Source organism: Sminthopsis crassicaudata, chromosome 3 (assembly GCF_048593235.1).
Source record: "Sminthopsis crassicaudata isolate SCR6 chromosome 3, ASM4859323v1, whole genome shotgun sequence".
NCBI classification, from domain to species: domain Eukaryota; kingdom Metazoa; phylum Chordata; class Mammalia; order Dasyuromorphia; family Dasyuridae; genus Sminthopsis; species Sminthopsis crassicaudata.
The window spans coordinates 430,002,050-430,023,005 of record NC_133619.1 but is presented as its reverse complement, the minus strand read 5'-3'; positions in this window follow the sequence as shown (position 1 = coordinate 430,023,005).

Below are 20,956 nucleotides of genomic sequence, written 5' to 3'. Positions count from 1 at the left end.
AATGTAATTATCTATGTTCTACAGGTATTTTTATGCTCATTTTAGTATCAAGAGGAAGGATTCAAACTCAGGAATGTTAATTAATTCCAATATGATACTCTCTATACCACTATACTGTCTTTTCCTAAATTTTACTCCTATTGCTTGCCTTTTACTTGGATTATCCTTATTCAGTCCTACTTTTAACATTACTAATAGTCAATTTAAGTATACCATTGAATTAAGAACTTTCAAAAGAAAGAATTTTTACTTGAACCAAAGGGGAGAAAAAATCTTGGTGATTACAAAAATTCTATCTTGGTAAGATTCCTAGGACTATAATTCTTGTCTAAATTGTTATCTCATTTAAATATGTTAATTAAATGTATATCAGTTATGTTTTCCTAAAAGTTTATTTGTAGTGACCTATTGGTCAAAATTTTTTATTATTTTTTTTCTAAGAGGTGTAGGAGGAAGCATAAATTTGTCTGGTGTTTGTTTAAACACTGTGTACATATGTTTTATTTACTCCCACTTCTAGTTATATAATAATCACTAGATGCTGAGAAAAATATCTGTTAAGAGGTACTCAATAGCATGTAATTCCCATAGCTAATTCTTTGTAAATATTTGCATGAATTTATATTTTCAAAGATAAGAGGAAAGAAGTAAAATCTTTCCAAATGCTTTTTGACAAAACCGTATATCTACTATGCCCAAAGGAATTAAATGCTACTTGTCTTCAATGAATCTTTTGAATAAGTTATAGACATCTGTTCTGGGGAAAAATATTTATTTAAAAAAGAAAAAAAAACATTTAATAGGTAGTGTGGAATAGTGAATAGATAGTCTTGGAGCCTAAAAGACCTGGGTTCAGGTCTCACCTCTGATAAATAATAATGCCTCTGAGCAGATCAGTGTCCCTAGACAACTCTCTAAAGCTATAAAGTACAAAATAGGATTGATCTGCTTTGGTGGAAGAAGTCTACCCACTAAAGGTTCTAAACACCAATGAATTTATAGGCCTCAACCAAAAATCTAAGTATTTGGTTCATTGCCTGTACACAGTAGCTATTCTAGACATATGTATTAATTATTTGGGTTGTCCATTCTACACTGTAGTATAATCTCTCCCATTTAGCATTTTTTATCCACTTGGTTTTTCTCGTATAGATAATTAAGCTAAAATCTTTTAAGTGTTATGAATCCCATTTATTCCTGTATTTGAATTCTGCACAAGATGTTGTCCCCCTCCTAGAGTAATTTAACCTGCTCATTGGTCTGCCTGCCTCAAATCTTTCCCCACTCCAGTTCATCCATTTAGCTATCAAAGTAATCTAACTAACAAACAGATGTGACTATATCATTACCCATCCTAAAAACTCCAGTAGCTCATTATTACCTTCATTTGACTTTTTAATCTGGCATGTTCCTACCTTTTACTTTATTTCATATATTCATTGATCTAGTAACAATGCCTTTTTTTTCCCATGCATTTTCAATGACTGTCTCCCAGGGCTAGAATTCTCTCCCAACCTTCCTGGTTTCTTTAAAATTCCTTCTTCTTTAAGAAGCTTTACCTAACCTCCCTTAATGTTAATGCCTTACTCTGAGATTATCCCCCATTTGATATATGTTCCCTCCAACTTCTCTCCCTGCCTCCCTCCCTCCTTCCTTACTTTCCAGAGAGGGAAAAACAAAATGTTATATTAAATCAAACAAAACATTTCTTCCAAGAGATACATTGGAAATATACAATTTACATGCTCTTACATCTGTAATGTCTTGATTTTAAAAGCTTACACTTCTGAAATGAATATTTTTACATGGCAAAAGTCTACAGATATCCTTTTTTAAATATCTCTTTAAAGGAAATTCAACAAACCAAATTTTATAGGTCATTCATTCTAAAAAGAGGAAAGAGAATCATCTCACATAACCTGAAGTCTTAAGCTTAAAGAACTTTTCAAGCTGAATTTCATCTTATGTTAAAGACAGCACATATTGGTAAAATATGGCTTTGCAGCCCAGTTCTTTTTGTTACACTGTACATGTATCAAAGTATTAAAGAAGGAAAGAGGTATAATTGGGCCACCTGTAAATGGGTAGTAAGTGATACATTGTACAAGGAACATAGAAAAATATTACCCTATGGGAGAAATGCCAATTGTCTTTCAAAAAGATGAATAAAAGAAGCAATGAAATGCTCGAAGTGAGAAAATGGTAGAAAATGTTGAAAGGCTAAAAAGAAAATTTAATGTTTGACAGCAAAGTGAATATTTTAGGGCAACAGTTAAAATATGATTTATAATGTGATAGCCTTGGTATCTGCAAATTTGATGAAAATCAATGGGAAAATTATTTCCCAAAGGTCATACTGCTCACCACCTTTATAAAGTAGTCCAGGGCAGATCAAGAGCTTGAAAGGATCTTTCACAATAATCCCCATTGGTATCATGAGACTGAATGCTGTCTTAGGTCATCCCCAGTCTAATGTAGGGGAAGATCAAGAGAACATATGAAGCACAGCAGTTCTCTAGAAGACATTCTTGAAATGCATACTGGTCTTTAGAAGAAGGAAAGGAGTGAAGTATTTTGCACATTCAGTCCATCTCCATAGAAAAGAAAGGAAACTATAATAAGAGAAAAATAAAAATTTTATAGGTATACATAAATATATATGTACATATGTGTAAATTTCTTTTTGTATGATTTACTAAGCACTAGAATAGGCTGCTGAAGAAAGTTGGCAAATCTCCACTCTAGAGATTTTTAAAAATAGGATAAACCACCATCTGTCTGGGGTGATTTAGGTATTGACTTGAATCCTCAGATCATGTAATAGAATGAACACTGAATTTAGAATTAGAAAGAACTGAGTTCACATCCAATCTCATTTGTAAACAAGTCATTTAACCTGTTTGCCTCAGTTTCCTCTTTTCTACAATGAAAGACCTATCTCCCAGAGACATTATGAAGATCAAATGAGATAATATTTATGAAGTGATTGACAAATGTTAAAATACTAAATAATTTAAAATATTATTTTTCTAAAAAGAAGACATGTTCAACAAGGAAATCCTCCAACAAGTATGAAAAGTTGGCATTATAAGTTGATAATGAATATATTAGAATCATATTAATGACTGAATTTTTTTATCTGTTTGAAGAGTTGTTTCACCTAAGTTAATATTATGAATAACTGAAGCTTATACTTTTAAACATCAGAACTTATTTTATTATTAAGAATTTTATAGAAAAAAAAGGTTTTAAAAGTGTTATATACACACTTTACTAAATAAAATATAATGAATTTAATTTGATCTTTTATTCCTAGTTTATAATTGTCATTATGAATACAAAACATTGTACTAGGCTATAAAACAATAATACCCTCAGTGACTATTGAAATATGCTGAAATGTCTTCCCCTTTTGTTAAATGACCCTTTTAGTTAATGAACTGGTATTTATTAGGAGACTAGTCTTACGAAAGGTAGATTCAGGATGGGAAGAGTATAGGTTAGCCATCTTAACTCTCCCAATAATCTCCACAAAACAACTTGAAAACAACTCCTCAAATGAAATTATAAAAGGGAAGAACCAATCAAAGGTCAGAGTGAAACATTTTTTCAGCCTAAGAAAACTTACAAAATCAAAAGAAAGGGTCTGTAACATTATGGTGGAAAGGTTGCCAGTTACACAGGCAGCTGTGGTGGGTTGTAAAAGTGATTGCAATAATGGTAGCACCAGCAGAATCTTAAGGATCACTGAGTTCTGGGTCACAGTTCCAGCACTTGTGGTCATTTACAATAAACAGGAGCCCAAGTCTCAGTTACAAGGAAAAGAAGAGAACTGGCGCTTGTGATTATAAGAGGGCCCTTCCTAACCCCACAAACCTCTCAGGATTATGCCATTTTGCAAGTACAGAAAACTTGTAAAAACTAGCTCTCTAAAAACAACAGCATGAAAAAGCCTTTACTTCAGAACTGAAAAGTTGGGGAAAGAATTGAAAATAATGTAAGAAAGTAATGAAAGGAAATTAACAGTTTGGTAAAAGAGGCATCAAAAACACTGAAAAAAATAACAACAATTGATGAATTGGTTAGAAAAAATGGAATAAAAAAGTCACTGATAAGAAAAACTCTTTTAAAAGTACAATAAGCCAAATGGGGAAAGAAGTTATAAAAATTCACTGATGAAAAGAACTGCTTAAAAAACAGCTAGTTGGTATAGTGAATAGAGCACCATCCCTGAAGTCAGAAGGACATTAGACACTTAATGCATCCTGGCTGTGTGACCCTAGGCAAGTCACTTAACCTCAATTTCCTCAGTATTAAAAACAAAACAAAAGAAAACAGAATTGGACAAATGGAAAACAAAGTGCAAAATTTCACTAAAGAAAATAATTCCTTAAAAAATAGAATTAGAAGATAATAACTCTGAAATATCAATAGTAAAGATTAAAGAATTTTAAAATAGAATAATTTGTGAAACATATGATCAGGAAAAAAAACTGACCTGAAAAGCAAATCAAAGAGAGATAAATTAAGAATTATTGGGATTGGGGCAGCTAGGTGGCACAGTAGATAGAGCACCAGCCCTGAGGTCAGGAATGTCTGTCCTCAGACACTTGTTACTTCCTAGCTGTGAGACTCTGGGCAAGTCACTTAGCCCCAATTGCCTCAGAAAAACAAATTAATGGACTATCTGAAAACCATGATAAAAAAAAAATCTAAATATCACATTTTCAAGAAAATATAAAGGAAAACTGTACTGATATCTAATATCCAAAAAGTAAGATAAAAATTGAAAGAATCCATTGATCACTTCACAAAAGAGAGACAAAATGAAAACTCCTATGAATATTATAACCAAATTCCAGAGCTCCCAAATCAAGGAGAAAATATTGCAAACATACATAAAGAAACAATGCAAATATTGTGAGGTCATGGTCAGAATCACACAAGATTTAGCAGCTTCCATGTTAAAAGAGATGAGGGCTTGGAATATGATAATCTGAAAGACAAAAGGGTGAGGATTATAAGCAAGAATAACTAATCTGGAAAAACTTAGTATAATTCTTCAGATGGGAAATAGACATTTAAGGAAACAGAGAACTTTCTATTGTTCCTGATGAAAAGATAAGAAATGAATAGAAAATTTGAAATCCAACACAAAACTCAAGAGAAGCATAGACAAGTAAATATGAAAGAATAATTATCAAGGATTAAAAAAAGATAAACTGTTTACATTCCTTTATGGGATGATGATATATGTAATCTTTAAAAAAATTATCATTAGGGCAGTTAGAAGAAGAATAAATACATAAACATAGGGCAAAGGTGTGAGACAAATGTTGGGACAATCTGTTAAAAAAAATGAAGAGGTATACACTGAAAGAATGGGGAAAGGAGAGTTAGAATACAGAAATTTTTCTCACATTAAAAATGCACACAAAGAAATTAAAATAATCTCTTATCCAATGGGAAATAATAGGGGGAAAAGATAACAGGTACGGGATATAGGGGAGAATAGTAAAGGAAAAGGTCAATTAAGGAAACAAAGCAGACTTTTGTGTGATCAGGCACAAAACAGACTTTTGAGAAAGGACAGGAAAAAGAAGAAAATGGAATAGAGAAAAGTACATGGTAATCCTGTGAATGTAAATAGAATGAGATTGCTCATAAAATGGAAATGGATAGTAGATGTGATTAGAAACTAGAATACAAAAATATATTGTAAGAAAGAAAGAAAGAAAGAAAGAAAGAAAGAAAGAAAGAAAGAAAGAAAGAAAGAAAGAAAGAAAGAAAGAAAGAAAGAAAGAAAGAAAGAAAGAAAGAAAGAAAGAAAGAAAGAAAGAAAGAAAGAAAGAAAGAAAGAAAGAAAGAAAGAAAGAAAGAAAGAAAGAAAGAAAGAAAGAAAGAAAGAAAGAAAGAAAGAAAGAAAGAAAGAAAGAAAGAAAGAAAGAAAGAAAAGAAAGAAAGAAAGAAAGAAAGAAAGAAAGAAAGAAAGAAAGAAAGAAAGAAAGAAAGAAAGAAAGAAAGAAAAAGAAAGAAACAAAAACAGAGTAAGGAACTGAAGCAAGATCTAATATGCATCAGCTGAAGGAAAAAAAAGGCAGGGATAGCAATCAGGATCTCAGGCAAAGCAAAAGCAAAAATAAACAATTAAAAGAAATAATAAGGGAAACTACATTTTACTAAAAATAATAATAATAATAATACCATAGACAATGAAGCAATGTCAAAATATTTTGCAAAAGTTTTTCTGATTAAGGCCTCATTTCTCAAATACATAGAGAAGTGAGTCAAATTTAAATAAGAGCCATTCCCAAATGATAAAAGGTCATAATATATAAAGAAGCAGTTTTCAGAAGAAGAAATAGAAGCTATCTATAGGCATATGGAAAAAGTGCTTTAAATCATTATTTAAATTTTTAAAAAGCTGAGTTACCACTGCACACCTATCAGGACAGATACTGAAGGGGATGAGGTAAAATAGGTACACCAATAAACTGTTGGTGAAGTTGTAAACTAATCTAATCATTCTGGAGGATTTTTTGGAACTATACACAAAGATCTATAAAACTGTCTATACTCTTTAACTAAGCAATGGAAAAAGACCTATATGCTCTTTTTGTGATGACAATTCAAAATTAGAGGGATGCCCATCAATTGGAATATGTCTGAAAAAGTTGTGACATATGATTGTGATTGAGTACCATTGTGCTAAAGAAATGATAAGGAAGACGCTCTCAGGAAATATATGGGAACTATATGAACTAATGAAACGTGAAGTGAATTGAACCAAGAAATCATTATACACAGTGACAGCAATACTGGAATGGTGATCAACTATGAAAAATTAACCTACTGTGATCAAGACAATGATCTAAGGCAATTCCAAAGGATTTATGATGAAAAAACTCTATCCACTTCCAGAGATGTAAATGGAAGTATACTTTTCTAGTTTTCTCTATTTTTCTTGCTTTTTGTGATTTTCCCTGCTTTTTGTTATAGGGCTAATATGGAGAGATGCTTTGCATAATTTCATATGTATAATTGATACCATTTTGGCTTGCCTTCTCAAGAAATAGTAGAGAGGGAAATAAGTGAAGAAGAGAATTTAAATTTTAAAAAAGAACATTTCAAAAGAATATTTATTTTAAAGACAGAGATGACTTGTTCACCAGGCACTTTACTAAACACTGGGAATAGAAAAATATGCAAATATTAGTACCTGCTCTTAAAAAATTCATAGTCTAATGGGGAAGATAACATAAAAACAACTAATTACAAATAAGATATATGCAGTGGTTGAAGATAGACTTAGATGGAAGGCACTATAAATAAGGACTAGGGAAGCTTCTTGCAAAAGGTAAGACTTTTTGCTGAGAATTAAAAGAAGTCAGAGAACCTAAGAGGTAAAGATAAAAATGAAGAGAATTTCAGGCATCATTGGAGTTGGAAGTTAGAATGTGGTGTGTGAGCAACCATAAGAGATAAGTGTCATTGGCTGTCAGAGTGCATGAAGGGAAGTAAGGTTTTAAAAGACTAGAAAGAGAGGAAATGATTAGGTTATGAATTTAAAAGCTAAAGAGAGGATTTCATATTTGATCCTCAATATAGGAAGAGCCTGCTAGAACTTATTGAATGGAGAGATAATATAGTCAAACCTATGTCTGCAGGTCTGTTGTCACTCCCTGCCACTCAATAAACCTCAGTGGTTTCATATTGCTTTCAAAATCAAATTTAGAGTACTGTTTGGCTTTTAAAGCTTTTTATAACCTATCCTTTCTCAATGTTTCCACTCCTGTAATACCTTACTCTTACACACACACACATACACACACACACATTTTTTATGATCTACTAACCTTGACTTTCTTGCTATTCTATGAACAAGATAATCTCTTTGAGCAACAATTTTCTCTGTATAAAATAGGAATCAAAATAACAAGATAATCCATATCCTAATCTAAAGGTATTTTCATTGGCTGTCCTCTATGTCTAGAATATTCTCCCTCCTGCCTCTTGACTTTCTTGGTTTCACTCAAGTCACTTTCCCAATGTTTCTTAATTCTGGTGCCTTCCCACTGTCAATTATTTCAAATTTATCCTGTATATAGCTTGATTGTTCACATTTGTTTTCTTGTTGTCTCCCTAATTGAACTGTGAGTCCTCTGAGTGAGTCCCACTCCTTTTGGAATCCCCAGAATTTAACTCAAGGTCTGATACATAAATGACATTTAATAAATGTTCAGTGACTGACTCTGTTTAAGGAAGAGCAATTTGACAGCTGAGGGAAAGACAGATTGAAGTGAGGAGAGACTTGAGAGAGGAACAATAGCTTAGGCATGAGGTAATGAGCACATGATCCAGAATGACAACTGTGTCACAGAAAAATGGTGGTGCATACAAAGAAAAATTACAGAAGTAGAAACAACAGGTCATGGCAAGTGATTGGATATGGGGAGGAATGGACTTTCCTCTTTAAAACCCCTGTAAAGAAGTGATAGTAATAAAAAGAAGGAAGGAAGGAAGGAAGGAAGGAAGGAAGGAAGGAAGGAAGGAAGGAAGGAAGGAAGGAAGGAAGGAAGGAAGGAAGGAAGGAAGGAAGGAAGGAAGGAAGGAAGGAAGGAAGGAAGGAAGGAAGGAAGGAAGGAAGGAAGGAAGGAAGGAAGGAAGGAAGGAAGGAAGGAAGGAAGGAAGGAAGGAAGGGAGAGAGAGAGAGGGAGGGAGGAAGAGAGGGAGGAAAGAAGGAAAGACTCATAGAAATTAAATTACTTGAGGGTCACACAGTATCTAAGCAATAAGTCCCATGATTTTGTAGATTTTATGAGTCGTTTGTCCACTGTTAATGTACTATACTACTTTCCTAAGGTAGTGCTGAAAAGTTATATTCAAGATAAATTTTTAAAATCAAGTTTGTAAAGTTAGTAGTATCATTTCATTCAAAATGTCAGTAAATTCCAAATGCAATTAATGTTTGTATCATTCCTTTATAATTGGGGGGAGGGGTCAAGGGGAAAAGAAACTAAATAAACTTAAAGACTTTTTTTCCTTGCTACTTAGATTCTTCTATTGGGGTAAGTTTGTTTCCATAGTTAGGAATTTCTTCAACATTATTGAAGTTGCTAAAAATCTTTTAAATCCATTATTTACTCTATTTGCATATATATGCATATATATATTTACATACATACACATACATATGTGAATATGTATGTGTGTTATTTTGAGAGGTAGCTTTATAATGGTATAGTGGAGAGACCCATGTTCAAAACCTGCCCCTGGAACTTACTAGCTATGTCATCATGAGATACCATTAATTCTCTCTGAGCAACAGTTTCCTCTGTATAAAATTGGAATCAAAATAACTATAATTCTTATTTCACAGGGTTGCTGTCAGGATCAAATGAGATAATTACTGGAGAATATTTGCAAATTTTTAAACAATCTATCAGTACCAGTTATTATTGTTCTATATAAAAGGTTCCACAACTAAGCATATATAATGAACTTATGACCCACAAATCATATCATTCAGTTGCTATTTATTGAGTTTCCACTGTTTTAGGTACAGTAAAAATTTATATAGAAGTTAATACATTTTCTACTATTCCAGAATTTGAAATCTAGTGAGGAAAATGAAACAAATTTAAATGAAATTATATAAGGATTTTAAGTATGATCATAAACATAGTAGTAATCCTATGAGGAATACAGAGGATAAAAAATTAATAAATAAGCATAAGGGCCATGAAGCAAAGAATACAAGTCTAGAATAAACAGAATGAGATGATAGAGTGAGAAAAGAAAATTAGGAAGGAAGATGAGAAGATGCAGAAAATCAAATTTAAAACTCATAAACTAAAGAAGGGGAGTAAAGGAAAGAAAAGTCTATATGCCTATTTTCCAGAAATTTTTAAAAAGAGAAATGAGAGGAAGAATTAAATAGCCAGATTAAAAACAAGCAAGGAAAAATAACTAATAAACAAAATATCCATAACCAGGTAAAGTATTAACAAAAAGGAACAAGGACCTTGAGAAGAAGGAAAGATAGTGGTAATAGGACTATTTTTTAAAAAAAGATTGAACTACAATAATTGTGAGAAAATGAAAAATGTCTTCTGAAAAATCTCAACATTAGAGACAAATGGAGGACAATATAACTCTTATAACTTTAAATGTGAACGGATTATACAATCCAATAAAATTTTTTAAAAGGACTGGGAGATGAAATAAGAAAACAACTTTATAATCTGTTGTTCCCAAGAAACATATTATTTTAAAAATATGTACATAGAATAAGGGTGAAGGCTAGGGGGGAAAAAATATTATTTATCAGGAGAGTCCAAAAAATCTAGAATCATTTGCTATCCAAAAAAAGTTAAATCATTGTTTTTTGTTTGGTTTTTTGTTTGTTTTGTTTTGTTTTGTTTCTCTTCCCAGATTATTTTTACCTTGCAAATACAATCCTTCCTTTGCAACAACAACAACAACAAAATTCAGTTCTGCACATATATATGGTACCTAGGATATACTATAAGATATTTAATATGTATGGGAATGCCTGCCATCTAGGGGAGGGGGTGGAGAGAAGGAAGGGAAAAATTTGGAACAGAAGGGAGAACAAGGGATAATGTAAAAAAAAAAAATATATATATATAAACATAAAATTATAAAGTTAGTAACAAGCCTGGGGAAAAAAATTAGAAAATAGAGACAAACTGGAAATAAAAAAACAAAAAATGTAAATAAGACTATAAGCTAGTTCTTTTAAAAGACTAATTAATAAACCTTTAATCAATCTAATTTTTCTTAAATTCAGAAAATCAAATCAATAAAATTGCAAATGATCTAGACAAAATCACAACAAAACCAGAAGGAGTAAAAAAGAATTATCAGAATATATTATGCAATTACATGCTAAAAATAAGAACAAAAACAAGAAAATTGAGTAATAGCTTCAAAACCAAAATATACCCAAACTATCAGAAGACCAAATAGAGATCTTAAATAATTCAATGTCTATCTATAGACTACCAAAGAAAAACTTCTGTTCCACAGTAGAATTCAATCAAACTTTTAAAAAATAATTATCTAAACTACAAAAACCATTCCCAAAAGTTGAGGAGGGAAAAGCACCCTGTCAGAATCCTTTTAAGAAACAAATATGGTTCTAATACCTAAACCAGAGAAGAATAAAGCACAAAAAAAAAAAAAAAAAAAAAATATATATATATATATATATATATATATATGTGTGTGTGTGTGTGTGTGTGTGTGTTATGAATGAATATTAATTCAAAAAATTTAAACAAAAATCTGTCAAACAGATTACTATAACTAAAACAAACAAACAAACAAACAAACAAAACACTAATGGATTTGTATCATGGAGTAAGGATAATTCAATATTAGGGGAAAAAAAATTGATCATATTAAAACCAAAACATCAAAAAAAAAAAAACCACATAATCGTCTCACTAATGCAAAAAAGTCTCAGACAAAATATAACATTTATGCTAAAAAATAAAATAAAAAGCTACAAAATGTAGCTATAGAGAAACTTTTTGATACCATAAAAAGTATCCATCTAAAACTAAAAGCAATAAGGATGCAATAAAAGTTTTTTTAATAAATATGGAAATTTTTTAAAGATACCAATCCCCCCTATTATTTGATGTTAATAAATCTTTAGCCAATCTCTTTGTAGTTCTGCAAATGCTAGGAAATGCAATAAGACAAGGGAAAGAAGTTTAAGGCAAAACAATACAGAGGAAATAAAACTATCCCCATTCACTGATGATATGGCAGCATACTTGGAAAGCCCTATGAAATCAGCAAACATACTATAAAAATAATTAATAGATTAAGCAAAATTGTAAGCTATAAAATAAGTCCTCAAAAATCAATGGCATTTTTATATAATAACAAAACCCAACATGCAACAATAAAAAGGGAAATTCCATTTCAAATAACTACAAAATGCATAAAGTATCTGGAAGTTAATCTACCAAAGTACATAAAAGACTTGTATGGATTGAATTACAAAGTGTTCTTGAAAAAAATAAAGAACAACTTAAATAACAGGAGAAATATTGAATACTCATGGCTGGGGCAAACCAATATAATAAATATGACAATACTATCAAGTTAATTTACATGTTTAATGCTCTGCCAATCAAATTATGAAAGTAATACTTTATAGAATTTTATAAAATATTTGAAATAGTGAAATATTCAGAATACCAAGGGAAATAATGAAAAGTGTTAAGGACAAAGGAAGAATGATATCTTCAAATCGCAAATTATGTACATAAAATAGAAGTCTTCAAAGCAGTATGATATTGATTAAAACATAAAGAGATTATTCAGTAAAACTAAACAAGAAATAATCAGAAATCAGATTATCAAGAGATAATTCAATAATACAGAAGAAATAAATTCAAATAAGTAAGAAATATAGATTACTTAGGGAAAAAAAACTTTCTTTTTTATAAATACTAGTGAGAAAACTGGAAAGTTGTGTAATATAGATTTGGTTTATATCTCATCTTTCAACTATATTCCATAATGAATTTTAAATGAATATGTGACCTTAATATTAAAGATCATACTGCCTATCCCTTTGGCCCAGCAAGACTACTACTAGGTCTATTTACTAAGATAATTAGGTGGAAAGGAAAAGAACCTACATGTTTTCTCTCTGTGGTAGCAAAGAGCTGAAAATCATGGAGATGCCCATCAATTGGAGAAAGGCTAAACAAGCTGTTGGTCACAATAGAATAACTACTGTGGTATAAAGAATTATGAACTTGATGGTTTTAGAAAAACATGGAAAGACTTGTATGAAATGAAGAGCAAAAAAAGCAGAACCAAGAGAATGTTACATTCAGTAATAGAAATACTGTTTTAAGAACAACTTTGAATAACCAAATCATTCTATTATAAATCCCCCAATTAGTTACATGGGACTTATGAAGACAGATGAGAAAATCTGCATTGAGAAAAAGAAGTGATAAATAGGCATACATATATCTATAGATAGATAGATAGATAGATAGATAGATAGATAGATAGATAGATAGATAGATGTATATATTATAGTTTTACATACACACACACATATATATACACACACACACACACACACACACACACACACACACATATATGTATGTGTGTGTATCTACTGGTAGTCACGGGAAGGGAAAGGAGGAAGAAAGTTACATGATAACCTTTTATTTAGAAGAAAAAGCAAGTTGTACATGATTTACAAGTTTCGTGTATAAATCCTCTTTTTTTTGTTTTACTTTGTTAAGGAAATGCTTGTATTTCTTAAGAATAAAAAAAATCATACTATCAAAAAAACTTAAAAAAAGCAAATCATATACCTCTCTTACAATTACAGGTTAAACAAACAAAGAAACAAATAAACAAACAAACAAATAAACGAATGAATGAATAGATAGATAGATAGATAGATAGATAGATAGATAGATAGATAGATAGACAGATAAATGAATAAATGAATAAATAAATAGATAGATGAATGAATGAATGAATAAATAAATATATATGTGTGTATATAGATATAGATAAATATAGATATAGATATAGATATAGATATAGATATAGATATAGATATAGATATAGATAAATGAATAAGTAAAAAAGATAAAAGGGGACGGCTAGATGGAGCAGTGGATAGAGCACCAGCCTTGAATTCAGGAGGACCCAAATTCAAATGTGGTCTCAGATACTTAATACTTCCTAGCTGTGTGACCCTGAGCAAGTCACTTAACCCCAGCCTCAGGAAAAAAAAAAAAAAAACAATTACAGGTAAAAGTTACAACCTTAATCCAACAAGAGATACAGGCAATTACAAAAAAATAAAATGAATAGCTTTGATTATATGAAATTGAAAACTTCTGCATAAACAATATTAATACACTTAGAATAAGAAGAGAAGCAAATAAGTGGGAAAAAAATCTTTGCACAAATTTCTCTGAAAAGGGTTTGTATCCAAAGTATTAAGGAATATATATGTGTGTGTATGTATATTGATATAGATATAGATATAGGTAAATGTAAATATGTGTGTATATATATGTGTGTATATATATATATATATACATAAGTATGTTTTTATAGTCATTCCCCAATAGCTAAGTGGTCAAGGAATAGGAAAAGTATTGTCACGTATTAACAACGATTAAAAAAAAACTTCAAATCACTAATAAGAAAAATGTAAATTTTTTTAAAATAACCCTCATGTTTCATTGTATATACTACAAATTGGTAAAACTGACCTAAAAAAATGGCAATGATGTTACAGGAGTTGTAAGACATTAATGAATTTTTTGTGGTAAGCAATTTGGAAGTATGCCTATAAAGTGACTAACATGTTTATTATACTCTTTGACTCAGGAATTCCATTATTGGACTTATGCCCTATAGAAGCAATGATAAGAAGAAGTTCTCCATATAAAAATTAAAATTTATAATAGTACTTTTTTGGATAAAAAAAAAAGAATTGAAACAATATAGATATACATCAAGTAGGCTAACAAAATTATGATGCATAAATGTGCTGAAATATTATGTGCTGTAAGAAATGAGAAACAGAGAAGAATTTATATGAACTTATGCAGAGTGAAGTAATCAAAGCCAAGAAAGCAATAAATATTACAACAATGTAAAGAACAACTACAAAAAAAGTCAAAAACATAAACACGCCTTAAATAAAAGACATAAAATGATATTCCTGATAATCTCCTTATAGGGAGCAGAGATTCATAAATCTTGCACATTGGAAATATTTTCGTACTTTTTCAATGCATTCTTCAGTTATTCTGATTTATTTTTTTGTTTTTTGTTTTTAAAAGTTATTTTGTTATATGGGTCTGGTACTCTGTGAGGAGAAATATTAGGGAAAACTATGATATAAAAAATAAATAAATAAAAATTCATTTTAAAAAAGAAAAGTTAATAAGTTGTTTATTTCATTTGACCAGAGATCTGGGTCAGACTATTGGGTTTGATAAGCCAAGTATATTAATAAGCATAAGAAATGCAAAAAAAATTTATAGTAGCATTATTTGTAATAACAAAAAAAATTTGGCAATCTAGTTATGTTCCCACTAATTTGATAGTTGCTAAACAAATTGTGGAATATGGATGTAATGGAACAGAATGGTGCTACAAGGAATGATTAATTAAAAGATTTGATATAAACATGGGAAGATCTGCATGAAATGATAGCATGACAAAAAGAATAGTCAAAAGAATAATATACTCAACTAACAGTTTAAGTAAAAATAAGCTTAATAGTCAATGAAACCTAAATCAAAGACAACATATGATGTCAATATTAAGTAAATTTAAAGCATACATCCTTCCTTTCTGTTAATAATCAGCAAATAACATGAGGATAAATTTGATTTGTTCAACTCTAGGTCACTGCTTTCTTCTTCCAGTGTTTATACTCAATGTGTCACATTAAGGCTTTTAAAATATACCCTTAAGATAATATTTCAGAGCCTCAAAATTAGAAATAAACCAAAGTTGTCTCTGAAAGACTTTCCCATTACAGCTTCAGCTTTATTGTAACAGTGACCCCTTACATAAAAGGTTCACACTAATCACTGCCATCAGGCACCTGGAAAAGAGACACAGAGAATATATCCTCCATGAGCTACTATTCTATAGAGACTATTCCAGGGAAGAGACATAAAGACATGGCCAAATAATACAATGACATCCTTCCCAAATTCTGGAAATGTGTGTGCTTCTTGCTTGCTCTGAGGATAATCCAAACAATCTTAGGGCTTAACTATTACCAGATTAATGAAATCAATGAGTCTGAATAATAGTTCTTTCTTTAATATTCCCATCATCAAATGCAATACTAACTTTCACCATTCTGCTTGGTGTGGCTATTGGCCCTGGTGTTGTCACCACTACAAGCCTTTGTATCTCTTAGTACCATAATGAGGCATTATAATAGGATTCTTTCTGGGTGCCAGAGGCATCATTAAAAATATTGTGAAGTACATTCTAATGAGAAAAGTAGGCAGTAGATGAATCAATAGGTTTGTAAGCAGTGAATGCAGAAAAAAGAAGAAAGAAAGAAAGAAAGAAAGAAAGAAAGAAAGAAAGAAAGAAAGAAAGAAAGAGAGAGAGAGAGAGAGAGAGAGAGAGAGAGAGAGAGAGAGAGAAAGAAAGAAAGAAAGAAAGAAAGAAAGAAAGAAAGAAAGAAAGAAAGAAAGAAAGAAAGAAAGAAAGAAAGAAGAAGAAAGAAAGAAAGAAAGAAAGAAAGAAAGAAAAGAAAGAAAGAAAGAAAGAAAGAAAGGAAAGAAAGAAAGAAAGAAAGAAAGAAAGGAAAGAAAGAAAGAAAGAAAGAAAGAAAGAAAGAAAGAAAGAAAGAAAGAAAGAAAGAAAGAAAGAAAGAAAGAAAGAAGAGAGAGAGAGAAAGACGAGAGAGAGAGAGAAAGAAAGAAAGAAAGAAAGAAAGAAAGAAAGAAAGAGAGAGAGAGAGAGAGAGAGAAAGAAAGAAAGAAAGAAAGAAAGAAAGAAAGAAAGAAAGAAAGAAAGAAAGAAAGAAAGAAAGAAAGAAAGAAAGAAAGAAAGAAAGAAAGAAAGAAAGAAAGAAAGAAAGAAAGAAAGAAAGAAAGAAAGAAAGAAAGAAAGGAAGGAAGGAAGGAAGGAAGGAAGGAAGGAAGGAAGGAAGGAAGGAAGGAAGGAAGGAAGGAAGGAAGGAAGGAAGAAATACAAGTGTCTCAGGTTCTATAATAATCAGGGTGGACCAGAACTAGAATTTTCTTTGATCCTCTCAAGTTATGACTATTCTCCAAACCAGAAATTATGTTCCAAATTTCCTCCCTCTTTCTTGTGCCATAGAAATACCAGTTCCAGGTCAGTGTGCCTTTGCAGTTCTCCAAAGTTGCTGAGGACACACAGACAGTGCCCCAGGGCAACATTCTGTGCTACAAAAGATCACTGCTGTAGGGTCAAGAACAGAGAGGAAAGGTAGGACACATGTCTGGCCTTGAAATGGAACTCAATACTACACTACACCCATGCTCCTTCCAGAGCTTTAGAGGGTCAAACTACAAAAATAAAACTAATAGCACCAGCATAACAGCTCTCTGAACTACAAGTGTCAGACCAATGAATTAAGAAAAAGAGAGTGTGGAAAAATTCCAGGTCAAAACACTAGGAAGTGGTCAAGGAAAAGGCAGGCTGTGTAGAATTCCATTAAGTCTTCGAGAAAGCACAGAATCCAGGTAGGTCCAGTATTAACCACCCAAAAGTAACTGGAGACAGAAAACTAACGTGGTATACCATGAATTGCTCAACATGAGAGAAGGCTAAAACATTTTGAGATTTAGTCTGCAAAGAAACTACCATCAAAAGAGAACAAGTCAGAAAACTCAGAAAGTGAGCAAAATATGGGAGAAAATAAAGGCTGAAATTATAAAATATTTCAGGAAGAAGAAAACTCAAAGATCTTGAACATAAGCAAAAAAAATATGGACAGCAAACATAGATATGGCCTCTGGGGCTAGTAAATTAGTTCAGATACCTTCATGAATAAAAGCTGCAGAACAAAGGGAAATAATTCAACACTTTATAAGAAAGTTTCTGGGGAATTTAAGAAGAATATGGAACTGCAAAACACTGTTTCTGAATGGTTCAAAAGAGAAATGAGAATTACGAGAGCAGAATTTTTAGTCTGAACAACAAAAATATTGGGCAAAATAGAATAACTGAGAACTTTAAAAACAAGTCTCACAAATGAAACAAAAGAGGAAAGTAGATCAGGAATGCAAATATAGAAACTTAAGGACAATGTAAAAGAGAAGCAAAAAAATAGTAACATTAAAAGAGAATATATTCATCAGACATGTAAAACATGCTGATCTTGAAGACAGGATGTATAATAAAAACCTAAGGATCATAAATCATCCAGAAGAATATGACAGGATAAAAAAAAAAAAAAACCTTAGCATCATAATGTAGAAAATAATAAAACTGCTCAGAACTTCTAAACAAATACAATTAAATACTCATTGAAAGAATTGATAGATTGCCTCCAAAAGGAAAAAAAATACAGGACTGAAAACTCCAAATTGTGGTTACATTCAATCAGGAAAAAAAAATTTCTGCAAGTAATCAGGAGAAACATCATTATATATAAGCAAAGGTAATCTTAATGACACAAGACTATTCAACAGCTATCAGAAAACATAGGAGGGAATGGATTAATATATTTTGAAGAATAATAAAACTCAGATTACAACTCACAGTGATCTACTCTGCAAATATAATTTTAATCAAATGGCATTTGAAACATTCTGAGAAAGAAAACCAGATGTGGAGATATTATTTGCTCCTCAAACAAATATATACAGAGGATAAGTCAATAAGTCCAAGGACAACAATAGCAACAAAATGACAACAGAGAGATTAGTAAGAGAACTCTTTCTAAATATATGCAACAAAACAAGCTCAAAGACAAAAATCCTCAAAATAGATGCTTCCATTTTCTCTCCTCTCCCTCTCTTCTTAATAATTTATGATCCAATTTATGATTCTTATTATTCCATAGAAACTGCTCTCTTCAAAACTGCCAAACCTAATGGTCTTTTTCAGTTTTCATTCTTCTTGACTTCTCTGCAGTCTGCCCTTATTGATCACTCCCTCTTCTTGATACTCTCTTCTCTCTAGGTTTTCAGAATACCACTCTCTCCTGGTTCTCCTCCAACCTATCTAACTGGTCCTTATCTTTCTCCTTTGCTGGATCCTCTTCCAGATTGTAACCTCTAAACATAAGTATTCCTCAGAATTCTACCCTGGATCATCTTCTTTCCTACCTCTATATAATTTCCCATAATGATCCCATCAATTTTCATGGCTTTAATTATCACCTCTATGCAAATGATTCTCAAATTGGTGTATCCCATCCTAAATTCTGATGATCTCCAATCTTGCATGTCCAAATGCCTTTTGGATATCTTGAACTGGATCTCCTAAATTCAATATGTTTAAAACAGAATTCTTATATTTCCCCATAAAGTCAGCCCAACCTTCTCTTTTATTGTACAGAACAATACCATCCTCCTAGTCTACCAGAATCACAATCTAGGAGTTATCCTGAATTCTAACCTATCTCTCATGGCCCATACCTAATCCACTGTTAAAGACTATTGATTTTATCTTTGTAACATCTCTCTTATATACCCCCTTCTTTTTTTCAACACTACTACCATTGTAGTGCAGGCCTATAACCTGACAATGGTTCTAACAACCTCTAATCTCTCTCCATTCTCCATTCAGCTACTAAAGTGACAAGTCTGATCATTACACATAGCCTTGTTAAACTCCAATGGCTTTCTGTGGCTTCCATAAGCAAATACAAACACAAAATATTCTGTTTGGCATTCAAAGCAATTAACAACTTCGCTGACGTCACCACCACCACTTTTCCAATCTTATCACACAAAACTCCCATATGTACTCTTTGATTCAGTAACACTTTCCTCCCAGTTGTTCTATTAACAAGATATTTTACTTCTTACTTTTTAGCATTTTTTCTCACACTCCTCCATGGTTGAAATATTCTCCCATCTAACTACTGACAACCCTGGCTTTCTTTAAGTCCCAACTAAAATCCCACTTTCTAGAGGAAGCCTTCCTGAGCCCCTCTTAATTTCAGTACCTTTTCTCTGTTTATTGCCTGCTTTTTATTCCGTGTGTATGTGTATATACCTATATATAATATTGTTTAGTTCCTTGAGAGCAGAGATTATCTTTTATTTCTTTTTGTATGCCCAGCACTTGGAACAATGCCTGGTCAATAATAGACATTGAATAAAAGTTATTGATTGATTGGTCTGGGGAGATTTGATGCTTGAAAAGTTCAATTTATATTTTTAGAACCAGTCTTAGAATTCTTATCAACTACCAGAATCTGGGAAACTTAGAAAGTATGAGCATGGCAAAGGGAAGAAATTTTGAGGCAAATAAAGAAAAGAAGTTAGTTGGGGAAGGTATGCATTAGTGATAGGTGGTATAATCATGGATATGTTGGGGGAGGGGCCCCATTATGGGACAGGGTCCTCTCTGAAACCAAGAATATGCATTGTTTTAAGTGAGGAACAATGAAAAAAAGGAATCTGCAGGGCAAAAATCTATAAATAGAAGAAAGTTTTAAGTGGGGAAAGCTAAGAGCAGATACTATAGAAATCAAAATAAATAAAGATTAGATAATAATTTGGGGCCAAAAATCAGAAAATGTATTTTAGAGAGAGAAAAAAAAAAGATAGATAATAAAGAGAGTGAGAGATTTTTTTTTTTTGGAAAGGTATACCAAAAATGAATTTTTTAAAATTAGTGAACAAGATGAATTGAAGAAGAGAATAAAGGGAACTCTACTTAACTGAGAGGGGGGAAAGGGTGAGGAATTTATAAATGGATAAAAGCAGAAAAGAGGAACTAATAAAATTTTAAAGAGAAAAGGATAACAAATAAGAAGAAAGAATCAGGGGGAAGGGGAAGAGAGTTGGTAGATATAGGGTCACCTTAAAAAGATTAAGATAAAGTAAGTAAAGAAACATAGTACTGTTTACAAAAGAAGAGGGAAGGGAAGAGAAGAGAATTATAACTTGAAAAAATAGTAAAAATGGATGGAAGAAAATGCAAAGTTAACTCTCATCTCTTTAAATGTAAATGGATTAAACAATCCAATAAAACAAAAACAAAAAAGTAACAGAATAGATAAGAAAACAAAACCCTACAATCTGTTGCTTATAAGAAACACATTTGGAAAAAAAAAAAAAAGACATTCACAAAATACAACTGAGTGAATGGGAAAAAATACATTATGCATCAGTGAATCCAAAAAAACAGAAGTCACAACCAAGCTATCTGGTGATGTAAAAACAAGCAGTCACAGCAGGATGAT